The sequence below is a fragment of the Periplaneta americana genome, chromosome 12, assembly GCF_040183065.1.
Source record: "Periplaneta americana isolate PAMFEO1 chromosome 12, P.americana_PAMFEO1_priV1, whole genome shotgun sequence".
In the NCBI taxonomy this organism is placed as follows: Eukaryota; Metazoa; Arthropoda; class Insecta; order Blattodea; family Blattidae; genus Periplaneta; species Periplaneta americana.
Genome location: NC_091128.1, coordinates 55,575,555 through 55,598,764, shown reverse-complemented (window position 1 = coordinate 55,598,764; position 23,210 = coordinate 55,575,555). Strand labels below are relative to the sequence as shown.

General features: G+C 34.3%; 1 protein-coding gene across 1 annotated transcript in view; it reads left to right on the top strand.

Moving 5' to 3' along the window:
- Positions 1-4,288: 4,288 nt before the first annotated feature.
- The window catches only part of LOC138710455 (UDP-glycosyltransferase UGT5-like), a 77,760-nt gene continuing 58,838 nt past the window's right edge, over positions 4,289-23,210 (top strand). Inside the window, exon 1 of the mRNA XM_069841352.1 lies at positions 4,289-4,408. The gene's annotated coding sequence lies outside the window, so the exon portion shown is untranslated. The remainder of the gene's footprint in view (positions 4,409-23,210) is intronic.

Sequence of the window (23,210 nt, the reverse complement as noted above, 5' to 3'; positions counted from 1 at the left end):
TGTAAAACATGAGGAACGAGTGTGGCAGTTTCTAGTACAATGCACGTACCATCTGGTGCTATTTACTTTCCTTCCTAGCAGCATCAGCACAGGAGTGCGTGTGCGTAAACTGTAATATTTTTTGTTGTTTTATTCTGCGATGTTTCAAACACAGCGTGATGAAAGTCAGAATAACAAAAGTATTCTATTATGCTACGAAGTCGTTGATGTTAAAATTACATAGCGATCTCGTTTCTTTCTTCCTGGTCTCGTCTTTGCGTTGTATTCTTAACCCTTAAATTCACAAACTATTCTATAGGATACAACAGGTTAATAGGCTATATGCTATAATTTTAATAGAACAATAGAAAAAAATTAGTAAGAAAATTAAAATTTCACAATACTATAATATTGTACAACATATAAAATATGGACATTGCGATAGTTGTTTTCTATACTTACTTACTGGCTTTTAAGGAACTCGGAGGTTCATTGCCGCCCTGACATAAGCCCGCCATTGGTCCCTATCCTGAGCAAGATAAATCCAGTCTCTATCATCATATCCCACCTCCCTCAAATCCATTTTAATATTATCCTCCTATATACGTCTCGGCCTCCCCAAAGGTCTTTTCCCTCCGGCCTCCCAACTAACACTCTATATGCATTTCTGGATTCGCCCATACGTGCTACATGCCCTGCCCATCTCAAACATCTGGATTTAATGTTCCTAATTATGTCAGGTGAAGAATACAATGCGTGCAGTTCTCTGTTGTGTAACTTTCTCTATTCTCCTGTAACTTCATCCCTTTTAGCCTCAAATATTTTCCTAAGCACCTTATTCTCAAACACCTTTAACCTATGTTCCTCTCTCAAAGTGAGAGTCCAAGTTTCACAACCATACAGAACAACCGGTAATATAACTGTTTTATAAATTCTAACTTCCAGATTTTTTGACAGCAGACTGGATGATAAAAGCTTCTCAACCGAATAATAACCGATATTTCCCATATTTATTCTGTGTTTAATTTCCTTCCGAGTATCATTTATATTTGTTACTGTTGCTCCCAGGTATTTCAATTTTTCCACCTCTTCAAAGGATAAATTTCCAATTTTTATATTTCCATTTCGTACAATATTCTCGTCACGAGACATAATCATCTGCTTTGTCTTTTCGGGATTTACTTCCAAACCTATCTCTTTACTTGCTTCAAGTAAAATTCCCGTGTTATCCCTAATCGTTTGTGGATTTTCTCCTAATATATTCACATCATCCGCATAGACAAGCAGCTGATGTAACCCGTTCAATTCCAAACCCTCTCTGTTATCCTGGACTTTTCTAATGACATACTCTAGAGCAAAGTTAAAAAGTAAAGGTGATAGTGCATCTCCTTGCTTTAGCCCACAGTAAATTGGAAACGCATCTGACAGAATCTGACCTATACGGACTCTGCTGTACGTTTCACTGAGACACATTTTAATTAATCGAACTAGTTTCTTGGGAATACCAAATTCAATAAGAATATCATATAAAACTTTTCTCTTAACCGAGTCATATGCCTTTTTGAAATCTATGAATAACTGATGTACTGTACCCTTATACTCCCATTTTTTCTGAAATATCTGTCAAATACAAAAAATCTGATCAATAGTCGATCTATTACGCCTGAAACCACACTGATGATTCCGAATAACTTAATCTATATATGGAGTTAATCATCTCAAAAGGGTATTCGACAAAATTTTGTAGGCCGTCAATAAAAGTGATATTCCTTGAAAGTTACTACAGTTAGTCTTGTCCCCCTTCTTAAAAATAGGTACGATTATGGACTGCTTCCATTGTTCTGGTACAATTTCCTTCTCCCACATACCAAGAATAGAAGCTTATAAATTTTGTTAGATAATGCGCTTCCACCCTCTTGTATTATTTCTGCTGGAATTTGATCAATACCTGGAGATTTATAATTTTTCAGATTTTCTGTCGCAATTTCGACTTCAGAAAGTATGGGTTCGGGTATAAATGGCTCAGCAGTTTGTATTTCAATTTTGTCCCGATCATTTCTATTTGGTCTATGTATATTTTTAGTAGTTGCCCAAAATAGTTTTTCCATCTGTTCAGGATTGAATGAGAGTCAGTTGTTTTCTTTACAGTCCGAAAAGTTTTAATAAACTAGTGTGAGAAATGAAGTTTTGCCAATTTAAGTGTTAAAAATTATGGTTTATTTACCGACGCTTGCAACTGCCGAGGTATATCAGCGTCGCCGGCGTGCCGGAATTTTGTCCCGCAGGAGATCTCTTTCATGCCAATAAATCTACTGATTGTATTCTTCCTGTTCACCTTTTCCTATACTTCTTTGTTAGTCCATTCCTCATTTTCCCACAGCTCTTACTTCTCTTATTTCTTTCTTCTTCTTGTTCCTCTTCTCTCATGCTCATTTTCTTCTCGCTTAAAATTCACCTTTTCATTCTGTACAATTAATTTCGAAATATTTACATAACCCAAGACGTTCGGAAAAAGAGGAAAATAAGATTTCAGGCATACTTGGGTACAGCAGAAATTAATATTTATAAAATTACACCTGGATTTGAAAACTTCTTGAGGCAAAAGTTTTATAGGATCAACCGTTCATAAATAAATGTATAATACACAAATAAGAGTTAATTAATTCTTACCATCACCCCAACAAAATATACTAAATATTGAATAAAATAATCAAACAAAATAAATAAATATATATAAACTCTTACAGGCACTCAAGAAAATTACTTTGTTATATTATGTAACGTAACTTGTTATGTAAATAGAGTAATAAAAGAACATTTTTCTCTGCAAAAAAAAAAAGTAGCCTACTTAAAATTTACAGTCACAAATTCTTCTTCGTCAAGGCTGGCTCAGAAGCCACTCCAGAGTGTACGACTAACCTCTTTTCGCAGCCAGTTGTAAAGAACATTTTTGATACTTTCCGGTGAATTTTTGAAGTAAAATATTTTTCCCTTCTACGGTTTGCTTTAGTAGTGTTGTTAATTGTTTCAAAAATAATTAATTATAGTTAAAACATAATAACCGACCTTATTTAGAAATAATTCATAAGAACAAAGAACTAGATTTTGAGGTCCTTGTATATGGCACGGGTAGTTTTTCTTTTGCGCGAACAGCCAATGTACTGGATTCATTTCTCGCAATCTCCATATCCACAGATTGCTTGTTTTCATTTTAGTCTCCACAGTTTTTTAAATCAACAGCATTCTATAAAACAAAACACATCGCTGTTATTTCCGGCGTGACTCCTCCTCTTTGCTTACGTCTTAGGAAGTGAAGGCTCTATAAAGTCAAGGTAGATAATATCGTTCGCCATTTTTGTTCTTTCGTTGCCGAGCTACCAGACGAGGTATCTATTTGCCGCACCGTTAAACACTATCATGTCGTAGCTCCTATGATAATAAATCAAACGCACTGTAATTCATCAAATAATTGAGCGGCAAATAACGTCCTCGTGTGCTTTCTGCGAACGCCAACGAAAGAACGAAAATGGCGAGCGATTATATTAAGTATTTATCGAGCCTTAGAAAATGCATAACGTCATAAGCAGCGAATGGCAAGACGCACACGTTTAAATGTAGCTGACTTGCAACGTGATTGGCTGCCGGAAATAAGAGCAATGGGACTATATCATTAACTAAGATCGGCAACAATAAGGCACACCAAGTGAGATGCCTGAGCTAAAGCTCGGCACAGTTTCGATTTCAAAGACTTGAACAACAATAGTGAAGCGATAACGAAAACCTTTTATATGCTGCTTGCCCGTAATGAAAACGAGTTTGTCCACACCTGTGGAGTAACGGTCAGCGCGTCTGGCCGTGAAACCAGGTGGCCCGGGTTCGAATCCCGGTCGGGGCAAGTTACCTGGTTGAGATTTTTTCACCGGCATTATCACCTTCATTTCATTCAGACGCTAAATAACCTAGATGTTGATACAGCGTCGTAAAATAACAAAAAAACGAGTTTACTATATTCAGTACGGTAACCATTTCAACCAGGTGAACGTCGTCTATGAAACTGCGAATATCTAGTCTGCTGCTTCTTATTTCAAATATATTTCTGCCAGTGCCTGTGCTCATACAGTATACGCATTATGACATCGTGTCCGATTCTGTCCATGTGGCAGACAAAATGTTACATATTTTGTAAACTAGCAAGCCATGGCAGTAATCAGATTCTGACACCAGTGCGTTTTTGTGCTGTCCTTGTCACACAAATTTTAAATTTCGCGTGCTTTCCGGCACCACAGGATGGCCCTGCCGTATCTAAATAAACGGTAATGACGTAATCTCTAGTCCATATCTCTTTCAGCCAAGATTAGGAAGCAGCTGGACTGCTGGAGTCAGTGCGTGCACGACCTTGCTGGCAGAAGCACCGCTGTTGTCGCGCGATGTAAGTATCTCAGTTCTGTTACGTAATTGTGAAGTCAGGAAGTGAGAATAAAATATTACATTTTATGGAGTGGTAAATAATTAGGAGTATGATTATTAGTTAAATATCTTGTCCGTTCTGCTTCTTTAACTTCCAAAATTCTTAGAGTCCTTTCAGTGTAATGGTAGGTACTGCAGGTATTTGAGAACGGCTACTGAACATTATCCTCCTCCAAAACAAAACGTAACAATTGCGCGATTGTTTCAAATCTATACTCATTTCTTTATTTTGTCAATGGATTCACAGCGTTTTATTTTTAACCTTTCCAGTTGTTTTCTTGACGATGGAGCGTTCTCCATCTTGGCTACGTGCATAGCGTATGTGCTTCCAGCCAAGCGCGCGGTCCGTAGTTTGATTCCCGGTGTTGGTAATGGAACAGATTTACCTTCTATCCGCGGGACTGGGTGTTTGCCCCTTGTCATGTGCTGTATGTGTTGTTTCAGCTGTGTCATGCTGACCACACGGCCAGGGAGGCTCGCAATAGAATTGATCAGAAGATAATTATTCTCCTATATCGTTTTAGATTGTAAGGCGGTAATGTGAGGGGAAGTAAAACTGATGAGCAAAGAGGAAAGAAATACGATAGAGGGCTGATAAAATTTGTCATGGTTTATTACTTAAGAGGAGAGGATGGTATTTTTTTTAACTTTTTTCCTATTTGGTGTAAAATATTAATTTTTTGTATTTAGAGAGCTCATAGCTGTGGCAACTCAATCAAATAAAAATATTTTGAAAAAAAATTATTTGGGGGCCCAAATTTGAAAAAAAAAAAAAATACCCAATGCAGGATTGTACTAAAACCGATATATCTAAACCGTTTTTAAAGATAGATTCAAACAGTTTTCTGCAATGTATTTGCAAAATCATGTTCTACAAACTTTCTGTAACAGAATTTTGATATTAGTCCCTACGTTTGTAAAATAAACAATTAAAGTTTAATAACAATTTTCTGATTTCCTTTCTTGCAAACAAACGGACGTATTTTGAAAATGAAATCAATTAACAAAATTCTGTTACAGAGAAAAGTTTCCTAATAGTCTAAAGAATGTGTGTTCTAAATTTCATGCTTGTATCTTTAATAGTTCAGAAGTTATATCCATTTTTGTCTAGCAATGTAGCAAAAAAAATGAAGTTATTGGAAACCGATAAAAGCGGGCGTGTGATTTAAAAATCCATAGTGCAGGAAGTATAAAAATGACGCCTCAACATCGATAAGGGCACAAATACCCACAAAATGTTATGCAATGCATTCCACACATATCAAAGGGCATTTTAAAGAAAAACACTTTTTTTTGAAAATTTAATTTACCGGAAACAACAATAAAAGTTGACGAGTGATTTAAAAATTCATAACGCAGGAAGTTTAAAAATGGCGACTCAACATCCGATAAGGGCATTCCACACATATCACAGAGCATTTTAAAGATTTTTTTTTTTTTTTGAAAATTTACTCATTTTGCACCAAAAAATACCATCCTCTCCCCTTAAATTATTTCATAGAACGTTAGGAAAAGTTACCGACCATGTCTTTCACCTAAAACAACTAATTACTACTAAATTTGGAAATAAATGTTTCAATGGGAAAATAAATTCATACGGATTGTCGTGCGATAATGATGTGACGTTGCAGTCTAGCCGCCATGGAACACGGCAAACCAGACTTGTGCAGAAGTAAGTTTTTTCCTCCCCCACCAATTTCTAGCCTTGTTCTAGTATATTATATTTTATTTCGAAGCAGTGTTCACGTGTGCATTGAATGCAGGGTGCGAATTAACGGGGGAGATGGAGGGATTTCCCCTGTTAGAAAGTTATCCCCCTTTCATAAATACATATTAACATCCCTGCCAGGGGTAACTTCTATCACCCTGACAAAAATAATTGCTTTAATACTAGTATACCTTATAAAGTATAAAGTAAGCAAAAAACATAATATTGATGTATTATCATCATCGGCAAGCTAATAACAATCAATAACTTAGGAATTATAAATCTAATCATAAGTCTGCTCATGGATGTGGGTGAATATTATTATGATCAAAATGCAAGACAAGCAACTCAGTGCGACCAAGCGTTGAGCCGTAATTAGGGAGAACGCGGAAATTCTACTTGAAGCAAGTAAAGCGATAGGGTTGGAAGTAAATCCCGAAAAGACTAAATATATGATTATGTCTCGTGACCAGAATATTGTACGAAATGGAACTATAAAAATTGGAGATTTATCCTTCGAAGAGGTGGAAAAATTCAAATATCTTGGAGCAACAGTAACAAATATAAATGACACTCGAGAGGAAATTAAACGCAGAATAAATATGGGAAATGCCTGTTATTATTCGGTTGAGAAGCTTTTGTCATCTAGTCTGCTGTCAAAAAATCTGAAAGTTATAATTTATAAAACAGTTATATTACCGGTTGTTCTGTATGGCTGTGAAACTTGGACTCTCACTTTGAGAGAGAAACATAGGTAAGGGTGTTTGAGAATAAGGTTCTTAGGAAAATACTTGGGGCTAAGAGGGATGAAGTTACAGGAGAATGGAGAAAGTTGGACAACGCAGAGCTGCACGCATTGTATTCTTCACCTGACATAATTAGGAACATTAAATCCAGATGTTTGAGATGGGCAGGGCGTGTAGCACGTATGGGCGAATCCAGAAATGCATATAAAGTGTTAGTTGGGAGGCCGGAGGGTAAAAGACCTTTGGGGAGGCCGAGACGTAGATGGGAAGATAATATTAAAATGGATTTGAAGGAGGTGGAATATGATGATAGAGACTGGATTAATCTTGATCAGGATAGGGACAAGTGGCGGGCTTATGTGAGGGCGGCAATGAACCTCCGGGTTCCTTAAAAGCCAGTAAGTAAGTAATAATAATAATTTTATGTATACTCGTATAGTATTATATATCTAGGATTCTATCCCCCCCTCATCAGAAATCTTAATTCGCACCCTGATTGAATGTAATATTGGAAGGTAATAAAGCGTTGTTGTGTAAAGTATACCCACCACTTTCACAGTCTCAGAGCTCCAAGTGTAAAGGCTGGTTCACAATAAGCCGGGAACGGAAACGACAACGAGAACGAGAACGAGAACGGAAATAATGTTAAAATAAATGTATTTAAATGTGATCATTCACAATTAACTATTGTGAATGCTCACATTTAAATACATTTATTTTAACATTATTTCCGTTCTCGTTCTCGTTGTCATCTCAGTTCCCGGTTTATTGTGAACCAGCCTTAACACATGCTTCTCTTCTACAGAATATGATGCAATACAGTATGGCTGAAGCGTGTAATTCATATCATCGGCTTGTTTTGCTTTTTTATACAAAAATTACTTGCCTATGTATCACTTTTTTTAAGATGTGACAAATTAAATTAGACCCTTTAAACCCTAGTAGACTTTTATGGTCGAGGTCTGAGTTAAGAATTCCATTTTCTTTGTTGATTAACATCTGTTCAAAATAATTATGGACGTGGAATGAACTTAAGGTGCAAATGTTTTTAACGATCACGATGTTGATGTTGATGATGATGATGATGATGATGATGATGATGATGTAATCTTATATCTTCTTCATACAGATAACATTTTTCTTGGATGTGGAGAAAATGTATTTCTGTGAAGAATGATAACATACTCCTTACAAAATTATGTAATCCCGTCGAAACGACTTTAGAGATAAAACTGCGATGTAACTGAACATCAATTATGATATGAATGTGTTCAAGGTGCGAATTAACGGTGAGGTTAAGGAAGGGGGGATTCACCCCCCCCCCCGTTGGAATATCCTCTCATAAATTCATATTAACATCCTGCCAGGGATAACTTCTATCCCCCTCAGAAAATATAATTGTTTTAATACGGGTATACTCTATAAAGTATAAGGTAAGCAAAGAAAATAATATTGTTGTATTATCATCACCGACAAGCTGACAACAATCAGTAACTTAGGAATTACACATCTTATTTTAAGCTGCTCAGGGATATAGGCTAATTAAGTTATTCAAATCAACTATTTTTAAAATGTGATCCTATCGTGATACAGAGGTGAGTTTATTCATTGCTTTACTGTTCTTACTTCCAATGTTTACATACATCACAGTAATGTCAACAATAGCAAATAATAATAATAATAATAATAATAATAATAACAACAATAATAATAATAATGTTAATATATAAAATTGAATGTGGGTATGTATATATGTATGTATGTGTGTATGTTCTCTATACAAATCTATACGCTTTGACCGATATTTGCCAAAGTTTGCATATTTAACCTTCATAACCAGGAGAAGAACATAGGCTACACTAAAATTGTGCAAATGGACTATAAATTAATTAAAATATATAAATAGAAATAAGTACGTTTAAACATTCATGTATAATATTAAAATGCAATCTTCTGTACTCAATTGTTTTTTTATTATTGTCTGTTGTATTCAATATCGACTTTCACGAGGCCATGGAAATTATAACACGAAATTAAATAACATTGTTGTTCACATCATGAAGGCCAAAATCTAGGTAATTCATGCAATAAGTATCTTTACGCAGTCCATGACCATATTATGAATTTCTCGATGCAGTTGTAGATAGTGAGCAGACTGTGTTTTATCCAACTGAATTCTAGAATTCTTTCAAACTACAAGGATTGCTACAACATAATTTACTTAATATTGAATAACCAGAAGTACTATTGCGAAATATTGACCTACCAAAATTATGCACCAACAAGAATTGGTGTGAAGAATTCATGCGAAACGTAATAGAAGTGGAAATATTAACTGGAAAAACGAAAGGAGAAAATGTTTTTATCTCACGTATAGCTATGATGCCCATTCGATTCTGAGCAACTGCAATTTCAGTGTGACTAACATTTGTAATGGCCATATTAAAATGAAGCTCAAGGACAGTAGCTCTAAGTTGCAGACATTGACTTAAAAACTGCGTGTTTTTGTCACATCCTCGACTATATTTTATACAAAGGAGTGGAAAAAAAGATTTTACACATATCAAAAAGCAATTCAATGATATTTCTGTCATGTTGCTAACGTAGTATGTGAATGTACGTAAGGCGACTGAAAATAACACTATATTAATTCTAAAATATACGTCTCTTAAAATATTGTTGTTTACGTCCGAAAATATGTTACTTCGAAATTCTATCTGTATAATCACGTTGCAAATGTAGTATGTTATGCATTGTGGAAATAACAATCTTTTAATTTCTAAAATACCGTTAAGCCTATACGTCTCCCAGATTATTAGTCACTATGTTCAAAATTACTTATTGCAAGTTTATATTGCATCTGTAATCTGTGTATAAAATAAGAATTAATATAATATGTTCTGAATTTGTGAGATATAGTTTTCCAAGTCATATTAAAAAAAACCGGGTATGATATAAGTGGATGTACAGTGGTGAAGGGATAAAAAATCTTCCAACAAATTAAATTATATAATTATGTACATATTGATTTGATGCTGAAACTGATCAGAAAAAGGAAAAGAGATAACATTTTCGTTGGGTTTTACTCTGTTCATAGTTTGATTTTTCTATTATTTTATTTGTATTTCTGGCGATGTGGAAGAGAAGGCCTAATGGTCTTAACTACACCAAAATAAATAAATAAAAATAAATAAATATATAAATTTTAAAAAATCGTTGAACATCGGGCACATGATGACATGTTTTCTTTTCGGTGCCTGATTTACAATTATTTTAAATTGAGTTAACGCTAGCAGGCATTTTGCTAAGGAGTTCATCAATTCATGTAAGTGATGTTAAGTAAAGATTTATCTTAGCTTAGTAAAGACAATTCGTTTTGGTTGTCTATAGTTAGGTTTCCGAGATTTCCGAAAATGTAGTAACCAGTTTAATTAAAAATAGAAGCAGAAAGGAAAACCCATGCAACGCAGGGTGCTCTCAGCTAGTCTTATACAGTATATAAAAGTCAATGTGGCTATGTATGTATGTGTGTGTGTGTTCTCTATACAAATCTACACGCTTTGACCGGTATTTGCCAAAGTTTGCACATTTAATCTTCATAACCAGGAGAAGAACATAGGCTATATTAAAATTGTTAAAATGGACGTTAAATTGATTAAAAAAAGTAAAAAATAAAAATAAATACGATCAAACATTAATGTATAATACTAAAATGAAATCTTCTATAGTCAATTGTTCTTTATTATTGTCTCTTGTATTCAACATCGACTTTCATGAGGCCATGGAAAAAGCAAAACGATATAAAATAACATTGTAGATACATCATGAAGGCCAAAATCTAGACAATTCATGCAATGTGTATCATTTTACCTTTTAGATGTGTTTCCAAATTATATGTAATACGCTTTGTCAAATCTGGCAACCTTTTCATAAGGGAAGCTAAATTTATTTATTTATTATGCAGTCCAGAACCGTATTATGTGTTTCTCGAGACAGTTTTAGATAGTGAGCAGACTGTGTTTTATCAAACTGAATTCTTAAATTCTTTGAAATCACAAGGATTGCCAACACATAATTTAATACTTGATATTGAATCACCAATAGTACTATTGCGAAATATTGATCCACAAGAATTATGTAATGGAACAGGAATTGGTGTGAAAAAACTCATGACAAACGTAATAGAAGTGACAGTATTAACTGGCAAAACGAAAGGAAAAGATGTTTTTATCCCACATATTCTTATAATAGGCAGTAATATGCCATTCGATTTTAATCAACTGCCATTTCAGTGCAACTAGCCTTCTTAATGACCAGGGAAAGGATTTATATGTAAATACATATTTACTTATAAAGCTAATATAATTTATATTTTGCATTATCTTTATGTTTCACAATGTGTAGGGTTGAAAAATCCTACTTTTATTTTCCATATTTTTCCATATTTTAGAGTTTAGTACATATTTTCGTTAATTTCCATATATTTTCCATATTTCATATAAAACAGTCCATATTATATTAGGTTTAACAATAAAACAAAACAAAATTCCATTAACTTTTAAAAATACATTTCAACAATAGAGATTTAAACACATGTTCAGTAATCCCTTTAACATCAGAGTTATTTGAAAATTAGCAGTCCTATCAACAATGGGAAAGTAAGTTACAAAACTGTATTAATTTAATTTAAAATTTTTAACAGACTTCAGTTGTGCAGCTCAACAGTTAAATGCCAGTCAGAGTACACATAGGTTCAGTTTTGTAAATCATACTATAAAGACGGTAAATATGCCAAAAGTACGTCATTCAGTCAATTTAAAATCAAAACTAACAAGTTACATTTCAGAATTTAAAGAAGATGGTTTATCAACTGACAATAAAATATTATTTTGTAATTTGTGTCAGTGTGCAGTATCATCTACACAAAAGTTCCTGGTGCAACAACACATTACAACTAGTAAACATCAGGCCAACAAACAACTAAATTCCAAGCAGAGACAATTGTTTTTAACACAACCAACAACATCGAATGTAAGATCTGAGTTTAACATCGACCTGTGCCGTTCTCTCATCTCTGCTGATATTCCTCTCTACAAACTAAAGAATAAGGTCTTCAGGGAATTCCTTGAAAAATATACTCAACATACAATCCCGGATGAGTCAACACTTAGGAAGACGTATGCTCCATCCATCTACGATGAGACAATACAGAAGATAAGAGATGAAATTAAAGATAGTTCAATTTGGGTTTCCATTGATGAGACTCCCGACAAAGAAGGTAGACTTGTTGGTAATGTAGTTATCGGTTTGTTAAGTGAACAATATTCTGAACGAATTCTTTTACATTGTGATGTTCTAGAAAAGTGCAATAACAAAACTATAGTTAAACTGTTCAACGAAGCTATGGGTATCCTGTGGCCAAAGGGTATTATGTACGATAATGTGTTATTCTTTATTAGCGATGCTGCCCCTTATATGGTCAAAGCTGGACAAGCATTATCTGTTGTATATCCTAAATTGACTCATTTTACTTGTGTGGCGCATGCATTTCATCGTGTGGCAGAAGTGGTCAGAGACAATTTCCCTAAAGTAGATTTGTTGATTTCATCAGTGAAAAAAGTATTTCTCAAAGCTCCCAGTAGAGTTAACGTGTTGAAAGAAATGTACCCTGAAATTCCATTGCCACCAAAGCCAATTTTAACTAGATGGGGTACATGGCTAGAAGCAGTTGAATATTATGCCGAACATATAGACTCTATTAACAATGTTCTCCTTGCATTGGACTCTGAAGATGCAGTCTCAATTGATACTGCGAAAACAGTTACCTGTGACATAAGTGTGAAGAATGACTTAGCTCACATTCAGCATACATTTTCATGCATCATAAAAACGCTCAAAAGTCTCCAAAATAGGCACCTTTCACTATCTGAAAGTTTTGAAATTATAAATAGTACTGTGGAACAACTGAATCGTGGTAGAGGTAAAGTTGCAGATGCAGTAAGAGCTAAGGTGGACACTGTACTTTCAAAAAACCCTGGATATGAAGAACTACAAAAGGTTGTTGCTGTGATGAGTGGTGAATCAACAGTGAAGATTAACTTGGACTTATCCCCAGCAGACATTGTGAAATTGAATTATGTACCAGTTACTTCTTGTGACGTCGAACGCTCTTTTAGTCAGTATAAATCTATCCTCAGAGACAATAGAAGAAGATTCACTTTCCAGCACTTGAAAGAAATGTTTGTAACCTATTGTTATGGTAACAGACAATAAAAATTGTATTTTGTTGAAACTACATTGGAAGATAAGGTACGTCCATTATATTTTTTGTTTAGTTTGATTAAAATGTACCAATATTTAACGTACATAGTCATTTTTTTTATAATTTTAAGTCCATATTTAATTCCATATTTTGGTAAAAATCCATATTTAATTCCATATTTTGGTAAAAATAACTACATATATATTTACATATTTCATATATTTTTAGTCCATATAAATCCGTTCCCTGTTAATGACCGTAGTAAAATAAAGCTTAAGGATAGTCGTTCAAAGTTGCAGACATTCACTTAAATCTCCGTGTTTTTCACATTGTCAATAATTCCGTAACTTGCTTTCAAGTGAGCACACCTAAACATATATACACATTTATACAAAAGACGGGAAAATGAATTGTATGCATATCTATGAGACTTTTGTCATGTTTCTAATGTAGTATGTGAATATACCTAAGCCCACTGAAAATAAGACATTAATTTACATTTTCTTTATTTTTGTTCATTTGAATTGATTGGGATGCCGATATTTTAAATCCAAGATTTGGACGGCTATCATTTCGATATACTACTTAATTCTAAAATATATATCTTTCAAAATATTATTGCCCATGTCCAATAATGTGTTATTGCGAAATTTTATCTGTGTAATCAGGTTGCCAGTATAGTATGTCAAGCGTTGTGGAAATAACGGTCACTTCATTTTCTATAACATAGGATGTCTTTCAGAATATTATTATTTATGCTGAACAATGACTTCTTGCAAAATTATACTCTATCTGCATTCTGTATATAAAATAAAAAGTATTATATTTAATATGTTCTGAATTTGTTAGATATAATATCTCAAGTAATATTTTTAAAAAGGCCGGGTATGATATAAGCGGGCGTACAACTGTCAAGGGGTAAAAAATATTCCAATATAAATTGAATTACATACGTATATATTGATTCTTTGATACGACCGATAGATAAATTTAGGCTCACGATGACACCCCAACGATTCAGACTGGGAACAAGGGAATTCTCTAATTACCATCAGCTGTCTCTGAAGTTCAAGTGAAAGCACACATAGACATAAAATTACGTGAAATGTATGTCAGCACAGCTTCAGTTAATTGTACAGATCTAATAATTATTTTTTCTCTACCTCTGTACAACGTTACATTTGTGGCGGGGAGGAAAGGAGACAGCAGAAAAATTAATGGTGTTTAATACGCTGACAGCCACGACTAAGATAAAGCACTTTAAATTTAGCGGTAACTGACCGGCAGAGATAAATAAACAAAACAAATAAATATATAAATTTAAAACAAAGTTGAACGTCAGGCACATGATGAAATATTTTCTTTTCGGTGCCTGATCTACAATTGTTTTAAATTTAGTTAAACCTGGTAGGCATTTGGCTAAGGAGTATTAATTCATGTAAGTGAAGTTAAGTAAAGAGGAAAGCTTAGTAAAACAATTCGTTTTGGTTGTCTATAGTTGGGTTTCCGAAATTTTCGAAAATTTAACAAACAGTTCATTTGAAAACAGAACCAGAAAGGAAAACCCGGCCAACGCCGGGTACCTTCAGCTAGTAATAATAATAATTACAGCCGGATGTTTAGGCATTTATTTTGGTTAAAATAGGCAGGCATATAGGCACTAAACTAGTAAAAATAGGCAGTGAAATGAGACATTTATTATTCATGGAAACAAATAGAAAATAGACAAATACTTAATAAACTATCCCATACGATATTCACTTTCCTTGGTTACATATCACAACAAGATGCTTTCTTAAGTTGTCAACTGTTATAGTAAGCCGCCTGTCAGAGAGAACGTTTTTCATGGTGGAAAAAGATCGTTCTACTTCTACTGAAGTGATAGCAGCAAACTTAAAACAACTTATTTCAGAAGGATTGTCTCTACTTTCTTTCAGAGATCGGGAAAAACCGACTGTGTGTTGTCTCAAAAAGAGGGGCTTGAGAAGGGATTAGAGACTTCAAAATACGCGTGACTTATAGGTGCAAGCGACAACAGTAACGGGACCTACAGACTTGCTTTTAATACTTCCCTCATCCCCTTTCTTTCGCTATTAAACCCCGAAATGATCTGAGAACTGAAGGTTATACTGTTCAAACATCTTTGTTAAGTGACGTAAAAGTTGGAATCGGTAGGGAGAAAAGTTTACGACTTCTTGGAAACATATGTATTGCTGGAGAATAAGATTCTCAGCAAATATTTGTGTGAGGAGAATATCTATTTTCAATTTGTACAACCGTTCTTTTTTGTTTCTTGAAATAATTTATGTGCGGTTTATTTTAAATACATTAAAAATATAGAAAATGTACAATAACGACGTAAAAAGGCTGAAAAAGGCATTTAACCATAAAATAGGCAACGGGAGCTAAAATAGGCCAAAAAGGCAAAATAAAAATTGGGTCTATCGTCCCCAAATGTGTGGAAACGTGCTTATCTCTAATAGGTCTTTCATACATACATTCAGTTGAAAAAAGACATTTTACCTAACATCCGGGCAATAATAATAATAATAATAATAATAATAATAATAATAATAATAATAATAAAAGTCATATGACTCAGTTAAGAGAGAAGTTTTATATGACATTCTTATTGAATTTGGTATTCCCAAGAAACTAGTTCGATTAATTAAAATGTGTCTCAGTGAAACGTACAGCAGAGTCCGTATAGATCAGTTTCTATCAGATGCGTTTCTAATTCACTGTGGGCTAAAGCAAGGAGATTTTAACTTTGCTCTAGAGTATGCCATTAGAAAACTCCAGGATAACAGAGAGGGTTTGGAATTGAACGGGTTACATCAGCTTCTTGTCTATGCGGATGACGTGAATATGTTAGGAGAAAATCCACAAACGATTAGGGATAACACGGGAATTTTACTTGAAGGAAGTAAAGAGATAGGTATGGAAGTAAATCCCGAAAAGACAAAGTACGTATATGATTATGTCTCGTGACCAGAATATTGTACGAAATGGAAATATAAAAATTGGAAATTTATCTTTTGAGGAAGTGGAGAAGTTCAAATATCTTGGAGCAACAGTAACAAATATAAATGATACTCGGGAGGAAATTAAACAGAGAATAAATATGGGAAATGCCTGTTAATATTCGGTTGAGAAGCTTTTATCATCCAGTCTGCTGTCAAAAAAATCTGAAAGTTAGAATTTATAAAACAGTTATATTACTGGTTGTTCTGTATGGTTGTGAAACTTGGACTCTCACTTTGAGAGAGGAACATAGGTTAAGGGTGTTTGAGATAAGGTGCTTAGGAAAATATTTGGGGCTAAGAGGGGTGAAGTTACAGGAGAATGGAGAAAGTTACACAACACAGAACTGCACGCATTGTATTCTTCACCTGACATAATTAGGAACATTAAATCCAGACGTTTGGAATGGGCAAGGAATGTAGCACGTATGGGCGAATCCAGAAATGCATATAGAGTTTTAGTTGGGAGGCCGGAGGGGATAAAGAGCTTTAGGGAGGCCGAGACATAGATGGGAGGATAATATTAAAATGGGTTTGAGGGAGGTGGGGTATGATGATAGAGACTGGACTGGTCTTGCTCAGGACAGGGACCTATAGCGGGCTTTAAAGGCTCTAACTGCGTTCTTTTTCTTGTGTGTGAGATTGATAGAAGATGGCGAATACTGTTGCGTGGATTATCTAGGAAACTAGTTAGAATCTAAATAGTCCGAAGGGAAAAAAGACTGAAATTACGTAGGAGACTGAGTAGTCTATGTCACGACGGTATTCCTTGAAACTGCTAATGAGATACACGAAGTATCACATTATTATATAATAAGCTTCCCAACTAAAACGTAGATTATAATATTAGTTTGTCTTTGTCCTTTCTCAAAGCAGGAACGTATGACTTAATGATTTTGTAATAGTTCTCGCGAAGGCAACTTTTCACTGTTTCGTTACATTTTTTAACTTTATTCTCATTCTCTTTCATCATCGTCATCTTTATCATAGTCCTCGTTCTTAATATTCCTTCTTCATTATCGTTTTACCCTTCATCTTCATCTTTTTATCGTCTCCTTACCCTTCATCATCCTACCGTTGCTAGTCATGCGTTAGGAATTTTCTGTTTTGTAGGTTATGATGATGATAATTAATAATGATGGAGTGATCTTATTTTCGAATATTATAAAGTGAGTTCCAACAGGACCGTCCTATGTACCTTGTCGTCCCGTGAAATCTTACCGCTTCACTCATCCCCAATGAACAAATCTCAGAGTTATGTTATTTAGCTTCGATAAGACCGACCATTAATTTGAAATAGTTCTGGCCATTAATAACAATTTATAACTCCATTTAATAGTACATTATGCAACGAGCCTGTAATGGTAGTAATTAACACGCGAGTATGTTTATGAAACGAGCGCAAGCGAGTTTCATAATTTTCATACGAGCGACTTAATTACCATTATAGGCAAGTATCATACGACGTTTTATGCTCGACCATATTTCTAACTTGAAATTATTCATAAGTATTCATATTATTCTTATCTGACTGGGGAACGGAAGTGACCTTGTGCAATATCTCGTAAATTGTGAGATGTGCGCAGACGCGAAAGTATTGATTTTTTCCGAGGAACAAATGTCATTGACCTTGATATAATCTAGAGAGTAAAATGGACATTAATCTTGATATAACCTGGAAATTGATTTAGACATTGAAAACGAGATGACAAATTGAAATTATTTGAATACTATTTATAATTAACACTAATTATTATAGTAGCAGAACATAACCTTCTGCGACAGTATTGGACTTCCAGCCTCCGTGATGTTTCGCTAGTTGTCTTTCGATTGCATATCCGAGAATAATCGATACTTGCGCTTTCATATTGCTACAATGGTGCTTTCTGATTGGTGGAAAACCTGAACTTTAATGAATAGGTGTACTTTAATGAGTTCCATTAAAGGGCTGCTACCAGGTGATAATACGAGTACTGATAGTTTTACCACAGTCTAGTATCTACAGTCACGAAGCTTGAGTTATGAGGGTACTAGGAACAATAGACTGTGCAGGTACTATTTCACATTGTCTGTAATGAGGCAATAGTAGCGATCCTAGTGGTTAGCAACTATCTATGGATGCATATTACTACTTATTGAGCTTCGTGACTGTATATACGAGACTGTGGTTTTACTGTAATTTAATAAAATTGACCTCAAAGAATATATTCTGTTATCAACAGTAATCTCACTAGAGGTTTTGATTTATCTAGAGAAAATCAAACCTCGAGTGGGATTTAATTGACTATTACACGATTAGAAGAAAGTATAATTATAAAGATTAGAAGTAACGAAGTACTCCAATACAATAAAATATTAATTGACTTACGAAAGTACAACTGTCTTCAAATGTATTATTGTACCATCTCAACATTACGCTACATGGCAGTAGTGTGTTATGATTATCTGTTTTCTTGTTATCAGTTGTGCCAACTATTGAATCTTCATTGAACTCTGTGGACGGTTACTAGTCAAGAAGGCTTTGTTGATTCAGTTTCATTTTTATTAAAACATTTGCATTCCACTTCAATCATCCGGATCCCAGTAATCAATGTCACTTGACAGATGATTTTCAATAAATCTTAGTATTAAACAATCTCTGATACGTGACTATCCATAATATCATATAGCAGAAGCTATAACATAACCTATTATAAACAAATGTTACAAAAGTTTTAATTAGGGATGATGAAATAAACAAGAAACGTTTTAATTAATGATGATGAAATAAAAAATAAACATGAATAATTTTAAAAGAAACAGTTATTGAAAGTACAATTTTCAAAATTGAATGTTTTAGTGGTTGGTGGTTCAGTTGATGTTATATTGGACGTGTGCGTAAAAGAAGTGAATTCGTTGATGTACATGGTGTATCCCTCAACTTATTCAGGATTTGCGAATGGTGCTCTTCATTTATTTGTAAATAGGGTTTCAGGGAAGATGCTTAGCTATGACCAGTGGTCTTTATTAATTCTTGTTCTTGAAGTCCACACCTGTGGAGTAACGGTCAGCGCGTCTGGCCGTGAAACCAGGTGGCCCGGGTTCGAATCCCGGTAGTTGAGTTTTTTCCGGGGTTTTCCCTCAACCCAATACGAGCAAATGCTGGGTAACTTTCGGTGCTGGACGACGGACTCATTCCACCGGCATTATCACCTTCATTTCATTCAGACGCTACATAACCTAGATGTTGATACAGCGTCGTAAAATAACCCAATAAATTAAAAATTGTTCTTGAATGCCAATGCGAGTCATATTTGAAAGTGCTGTGCATCGACTGGAGTGGTTTGTAATTTTCCGTTTTTTGACGTCCAGATCAGTGCAGTTTGAAATGTTGGCAAACAAAGAAACAAATGCTAGGGTAGTGATAAAAATAAACAAATGCTAGGGACGCGATAAAATTAAACAAATGCTAGGGACGCGATAAAATTGTGCGATAAACAGCCATGATTGGTTGAAAGACGTCCTTTCGTAGCGTTTTATTAGTCAAAAGTAGTGTTTCGTAGTAAAAGTGTAATAGTCATGGTAATTGTTTCGAGACCGGAAGTCGAGAAATAATTATCAAATAACAACAAACATGAGTTTAAAAAGCGGAATTAAGTTATCTGAGGATTACTATTATCACTAATTACATTCAGGAAGATATTTAAAATGCGAACAACTGTAATTCTGAACAAATAAACATTCGAGGTTGTAATAATAAAATCACAGTCTAGTATATATAGTCACGAAGCTTAAGGTGATGAGAGTAATAGGAACAATAGACTGTGCCGGTATTATTTCGCATTGCCTGTGATGAGGCGATAGTAGCGATCCTAGTGGTTAGCAACTATTTACGGATGCATATTCCCTAAGGATTGAGCTTCGTGACTATAATATATACTAGACTGTGATAAAATATAGAAAAGGAATCGATACGAAGCAGAGATTATAGGAATAAAAGGGTCCTTGGAATAAAAACAACTGAACATTTGAGGTTATAACAACACTTTCTTTTTGACTTTTTAATCACTGCTTATCTATAATTTTGAACATGTTTAATTTCATTGTAAAGAATTTCTACTTCTAATACATATCGTGCAATCATTGTAGTTAATTATTATTGCATGTTAAACTGGGAGTCTGACGTAATCGTTTGATTGCTGATACATCGAAGGTGAGATCACAGTACAAAGAACTGTGGTGAGATGATACACATAAAAAAATGAACATAGAAGAAAAAAACATATTAATTTTGAGCAGAAAGTTTTTAACTATCAGTGTAATTCTATTATCATTGGTCAATCTAATGACACGTTTACTACGAAACACTACTTTTGACTAATAAAACGCTACGAAAGGACGTCTTTCAACCAATCATGGCTGTTTATCGCACAATTTTATCGCGTCCCTAGCATTTGTTAAATTTTATCGCGTCCCTAGCATTTGTTTATTTTATCACTACCCTAGCATTTGTTTCTCACTGGCTGAGAAACGTTCGCGTGACAAATTTTCCATTCATTACACATGAGAGACAATGAAAGAAGTAAATGCTCAGTAATCTATCCGAAGACAGGTTTGAACCTCGTGACTCTAATAATAATAATAATAATAATAATAATAATAATAATAATAATGGCTTTATTTAACCTGGCAGAGTTAAGGCCGGAAGGTACGGTACATAATGAGATCAAAAGAGGTAGTTACATAAAAATTACATCATAAAATAAAAATAAACATAGTGGAATACATATTAATGTTGTTAGAATCAAATACGAATCACATAAAAACAGAAGCCGATAATTCAATAAACAATGTACACAGTAAAAATAAAAATAAACACATTAGTATACATATTAGTATTAGATTGCAATTAAGTAAGTAGGATTCACATAATTAAACCAGAAACCGACAATTGAATAAAATATACACAATAAAAATAGATTAATAATAAAAAAGCAACACAGTGGGATGCATATTGGTGTTAAGTGATAAATAAACACGATTTATATGATTACACAATAAAAATAAGAAACAAAAAACTAAAAATGAATACAGTGGAATACATTGCAACGCGTTAGGTCTGGCAACTCATCATAAGATATTTTTCTAATTTACATTTAAAAGAAATTAAATTTCGGCAGCCCTTGACTTCAGGCGGCAGAGAATTCCAGTGACGAGAAGTACTTACTCCTTTAAAAGTAAATGTAGTGTCATCTATCTGACCATTCCAGAAATCCAGAAGTAGGCTAATAGTGTGTCTTTCTTAACATTCAGGAAACTATGTCTCTTAACCATCTTCTCACGTTACATTTTTGTCAGTTTACCGAAACCACTTGCATCGACCACGAGATTAAATGGCTTATAATTTTCTACATGTTGTTTTACTTTAAGTCCAAATTCCTCTTTCGGTTCTTGAAAGCATAGTGTGTACAGTGTTGTTCCTAAACTTTCAGCTGCATACCTATAGATTTTGACAGTGTACGGATGAGTGAAAGATGCCATGGATTGTACTACTACTTTATTAATGTGAGTTAAGAGAAAACAAATTGACTAGAGCATTAATACAAGAGCTGTGATACGGTGTCGTGTAGCTATGAGAATCCGAGTGCACGCAAGAAGCGGTATATGTAGCAACGATTTTCAAGTCAGTATATATCGTAAACGAGGATAAAGCGAAACGAACGACTATCACCACGTTTCTTAACGAACGATAATTAGCTTAAATATGCATTTTAATTAAATTCAAGGTACACGACCTGGGACGGTTCTCTTGTTGTTTTCATAATGCCTATGCTCTACTCAGCTGCAATTTTGATATTATCTCTGATATTTTCCCCACACGCTATTAATATTTAATTGCTCCTCAACTTCGTCGGAACTTCTTAAAGTGGCAAACTTATTTCAAACTTCGACCTGATAATTTTGATTAGTTTCCTCAGCTTTTAATTTTGGAATATTGAATCTCCTAATATTAACTTGTTGCTCTACTCGCTTGGCTACTGTTAGTCTTTCTCTTAATTTTCCAATTATTAAATTATGGTCAGAATCACAGTATGCCCCTCTGAAGGATCGAATGTCTATTATACTAGCAGTGGCGATTCCTCCTTGAAGGATATGATGATGATCCTACAGTTTAATTTCTTGCCTCTGAGGATAGAAAACATTTTAATTGCAGATTTTGATTTTCAATGCGTCCCGACGTAATAATTTCCTTTAAATTTCCACTTTCTGTCGTGAGTTGTTTGCCATTGCACAGCTCAGAAATAATTTCCGAGGAACTATCTAAATATCTTACAGCAAACGGTTTTTTCTAGCAGTGAAGTTATTTGACAGGGAAGAGTGCGGAGGGAGGGGTATGGCTTAAGTTTAACCGCGTTTGAGGAAATGACTGCGTATCCTAATACTACGACTCTTCTTTCTTGGTGACGGAGACCGTCTCAGAGACTACAATAAGAATTTTCAAGTACCCTTATAGGCTCCTTAAATGCAGTTCATTGGTCATTTTAAAAGAATAGAATAAACGAAATAGTAAATAATTGAAAATGATGTAATATCAAAAATAAAATGAATAAAAAATAATATCATTAAATAAAGATAAATAAAATAAGCTATAAATATACAAGAATTAACAGGACTTTCGGATGACAGGACAGCCAAAAGAATATCTGAAGTTGTATTTGATCATTTAGAAGAATTTAACTGCAGGAAGAAATTAATTGCGCAAACGTACGACGGAGCATCGGTAAATATCGGGCAGTACAATGGCTTAGGAGCCATCTTCGCAACTGAAATGGGGAGGAGAATCGAACATCACTACTAATAAATTGCCAGTTTCAGAATGGTGAGTCAAAGACTAACATAGGCGTACTTGTACCGATTTTGCATGCTCTATTATTATTATTATTATTATTATTATTATTATTATTATTAGTTTCTGCCTTGGTCATCAGTCGTCAATCTCATAAAAATATCACGAGTCGCCACTGTATACTAGTCTGTTTTCGTTT